The 4327-nt window shown below is 42.8% G+C and overlaps 1 non-coding gene across 1 annotated transcript; it reads left to right on the top strand.

Annotated features, from left to right (window-relative positions):
• The first annotated feature begins 2967 nt into the window (after positions 1-2967).
• Positions 2968-3042, top strand: Trnas-uga (transfer RNA serine (anticodon UGA)). The gene has a single exon. It is a non-coding gene; the product is annotated as a tRNA-Ser (tRNA).
• The last annotated feature ends 1285 nt before the right edge of the window (positions 3043-4327 follow it).

The following is a 4327-nucleotide window of genomic DNA, read 5'->3' as shown; positions in this document are numbered from 1 at the left end:
ATCCCAAAGAAAGCAGGTGCTGACAGATGTGAAAATTACCGAACTATCAGTTTAATAAGTCACAGTTGCAAAATACTAACGCGAATTCTTTACAGACGAATGGAAAAACTGGTAGATGCGGACCTCGGGGAGGATCAGTTTGGATTCCGTCGAAATGTTGGAACACGTGAGGCAATACTGACCTTACGACTTATCTTAGAAGAAAGATTAAGAAAAGGCAAACCTACGTTTCTAGCATTTGTAGACTTAGAGAAAGCTTTTGACAATGTTGACTGGAATACTCTTTTTCAAATTCTAAAGGTGGCAGGGGTAAAATACAGGGAGCGAAAGGCTATTTACAATTTGTACAGAAACCAGATGGCAGTTATAAGAGTCGAGGGGCATGAAAGGGAAGCAGTGGTTGGGAAAGGAGTGAGACAGGGTTGTAGCCTCTCCCCGATGTTATTCAATCTGTATATTGAGCAAGCAGTAAAGGAAACAAAAGAAAAATTTGGAGTAGGTATTAAAATTCATGGAGACGAAGTAAAAACTTTGAGGTTCGCCGATGACATTGTAATTCTGTCAGAGACGGCAAAGGACTTGGAAGAGCAGTTGAACGGAATGGACAGTGTCTTGAAAGGAGGATATAAGATGAACATCAACAAAAGCAAAACGAGGATAATGGAATGTAGTCAAATTAAATCGGGTGATGCTGAGGGAATTAGATTAGGAAATGAGACACTTAAAGTAGTAAAGGAGTTTTGCTATTTAGGAAGTAAAATAACTGATGATGGTCGAAGTAGAGAGGATATAAAATGTAGACTGGCAATGGCAAGGAAAGCGTTTCTGAAGAAGAGAAATTTGTTAACATCGAATATAGATTTAAGTGTCAGGAAGTCATTTCTGAAAATATTTGTTTGGAGTGTAGCCATGTATGGAAGTGAAACATGGACGATAACTAGTTTGGACAAGAAGAGAATAGAAGCTTTCGAAATGTGGTGCTACAGAAGAATACTGAAGATAAGGTGGATAGATCACGTAACTAATGAGGAGGTATTGAACAGGATTGGGGAGAAGAGAAGTTTGTGGCACAACTTGACTAGAAGAAGGGATCGGTTGGTAGGACATGTTTTGAGGCATCAAGGGATCACCAATTTAGCATTGGAGGGCAGTGTGGAGGGTAAAAATCGTAGAGGGAGACCGAGAGATGAGTACACTAAGCAGATTCAGAAGGATGTAGGTTGCAGTAGGTACTGGGAGATGAAGCAGCTTGCACAGGATAGAGTAGCATGGAGAGCTGCATCAAACCAGTCTCAGGACTGAAGACCACAACAACAACAACAATCATGTTCTGGTAAGAAAATAAAACACATTTTACTAAATTTTCTCTCCCTACATATATAAACTGAAATCCCCTGCTCGCACCTTTTTATGTCCAGGCTTATCTCAGGAGCTATTTTTGAGATTTTAATAGAGTTTTTCTTAGCAACATGCTGATTTACAAGAATATTTTGCGTATATAATGTATAAATCTTTCTGAACTATGAAGAATTAGTCAAATGTGACTGTGAAAACGACGCAATTGCCATCTGGTGAATAGCAGAACTCCTTGGACCCTTATGGAAAACACTTTTAATATACACAGGTCTGTGGGAAAACTGTGACCAGAAACTAAATACTCTGTTGGTTCGCCTCTACCAGTCCAAAAACTTCATTATTCTGTGCCATCGATTGTAGAAAATCCTTGATACGAAAGCAGAGGCGCTATAGCGCCTGATGTACACGCTTAGGTCACGAAAAAAAAACTAAAAATTGGTGCTAAAATCCAATCTGTGTTAGATGTCGTGTCATCATTATATGCTTCCACCATTTTAGCATGATTCTGATTTTCGAGATGTGTGAATGTCATCCAGGCAAACGTCATGTCTGCTGGGATATTAACTGTGGATGGATACAATGGGTCAGAAGTAATGTTGATGTGGTCCACAGCTATCATGCATCTGCTGTCTTAAAAACTATTGATTGCAGTGAGATCCACATGAATGGCTTCCATGGCACATTAATTACATGAACAACCTATAAATATTCCGTCGGCATTAGTCAATCAGACATATTATTGGATTACGAGTATCCTAACAAGAGCCCCCATCTCGTGGTCGTGCGGTAGCGTTCTCGCTTCCCACGCCCCGGTTCCCGGGTACGATTCCCGGCGGGGTCAGGGATTTTCTCTGCCTCGTGATGGCTGGGTGTTGTGTGATGTCCTTAGGTTAGTTAGGTTTCAGTAGTTCTAAGTTCTAGGGGACCGATGACCATCGATGTTAAGTCCCATAGTGCTCAGAGACATTTGAACCATCCTAACAAGACTTTCTACGCGATGTAACTGTGTGTTTGTTTGCGGATTTACAACGCTCAGCAACAAGGTTATTAGGACCCTGCTTGTTTGATGTAACAGGATGCGAATTTCATCTAACCAAGCATCAGGTTTCCATCGTTCCATAGCCCATTCAAGTTATTCTCATTTAGTCTGCAATTATGTATCACGATGTCATTTTATGACCAATGGCACGTGTACGAGCCGTTTGATGTTGAGCCTAATTTACAACCACGTACGACAAACGATGTAATACTCAACCCTCATGTCCGCAGAATGAGATTTTCACTCTGCTGCGGAATGTGCGTTGATATGAAACTTCCTGGCAGATTAAAACTGTGTGCCGGACCGAGACTCGAACTTGGGACCTTTGCCTTTCGCGGGCAAGTGCTCTGCCAACTGAGCTACAACGCTAGCCACTAGACCACGAACTGCAGGCATGGGACTTCCTTGCAGATTAAAACTGTGTGCTGGACCGAGACTCGAACTCGGGACCTTTGCCTTTCGCGGGCAAGTGCTCTGCCAACTGAGCTACCCAAGCACGACTCACGCCCCGTCCTCACGGCTTTACTTCTGCCAGTACCTCGTCTCCTACCGTGAGGACAGGACGTGAGTCGTGCTTGGGTAGCTCAGTTGGTAGAGCACTTGCCCGTGAAAGGCAAAGGTCCCGAGTTCGAGTCTCGGTCCAGCACACAGTTTTAATCTGCAAGGAAGTCCCATGCCTGCAGTTCGTAGTCTAGTGGCTAGCGTTGCTGCCTCTGGATCATAGGGTCCCAGTTTCGCTTCATGGCCAAGTTGGAGATCTTCTATGCCAGGGACTGGGTGTTTGTGTTGTCCTCATCATTTCCGCACCATTCGTGACAGTGTCAGGATTGGACTGTGAAAAAACTTGGACTGTTAAAAAATTAGGACTTAGTACTGGCGCTGATGACCGCGTAGTTGAGCGCCCCACAAACCAAACATCATCATCCTCAACTCTAATGAAAACAACACATGATAATCCGGGTTGTCAGGGATTTTCATTGCCTCGTGATGACTGGGTGTTGTGTGATGTCCTTAGGTTAGTTAGGTTTAAGCAGTTCTAAGTTCTTGGGGACTGATGACCATAGATGTTAAGTCCCATAGTGCTCAGAGCCATTTGAACAATTTTTTTGAAAATCCGGCGAGCCTCGCCGCTTTCCTGCTACTGTTTCTAGGTTATAATCGTGATCATTTTCTTCTCCACAGCTGATTTATGTTTGTGTTAATGAGCTCCACCACAGATTACCCAACCACTAAAACCTGTTCCATATCAGAAGCAACTAAATCAGAAACTCCCCCGATTCTCTGTAGACCAAGTTATGTGCGTGATTATTCTGTATTCACACTTGCGATGTTTCTTGTTATTCTCTGACGTTGTCAGCAGGGGGAGACATGCACTCTGTTGATTTAAAATATGTGTGGATAAAAATCTTTCGTCAAGTTCGAAAATTTTGGCTCATTACCAAGCCACCTTCAAATCCGTGTAACCGAACAAAATTTTAAACTGGTCTGAAGATGGCTCGGCAATGAGCCGAAACCGCTAATCAGTAAATAAAATTTGCTATCTTAACGAAGGATTTTTTATGTACACATGTTTTGGTATGTTTTTCTCGCTCGATACTGCATGCGCTCCACATGACGAAAGAGCACCCAACCCAGGGGGAGATGAGTAGTCGCTGTCTTCCCAATCAACAGCAAGTCTCTTAACGGATTCACATCATTTGTCTGCTTCCGCGTAATCCTTCTCTAACAGTGATACTTTCGATATCTGTAAAACTTCGAGCTACCCTCGAGCTGCAGTAACTTTCCTCTGGGATAAATTGAAACAATTTAATATCTTATCCTGCTTCTTGGGTATCAGTGCTTTTTCCGCTTTTGTCTCAATCTGCTGTTTACAGCTAGGTCATTAGATACGAAGAGTCAGCTTGGTCGCGGCAGTTATCAGGCAAGTAAATG

Source organism: Schistocerca gregaria, chromosome X (genome assembly GCF_023897955.1).
Source record: "Schistocerca gregaria isolate iqSchGreg1 chromosome X, iqSchGreg1.2, whole genome shotgun sequence".
NCBI classification, from domain to species: domain Eukaryota; kingdom Metazoa; phylum Arthropoda; class Insecta; order Orthoptera; family Acrididae; genus Schistocerca; species Schistocerca gregaria.
The sequence above is the reverse complement of the archived record's forward strand: the minus strand, read 5'-3'. Positions and strand labels throughout refer to the sequence as shown.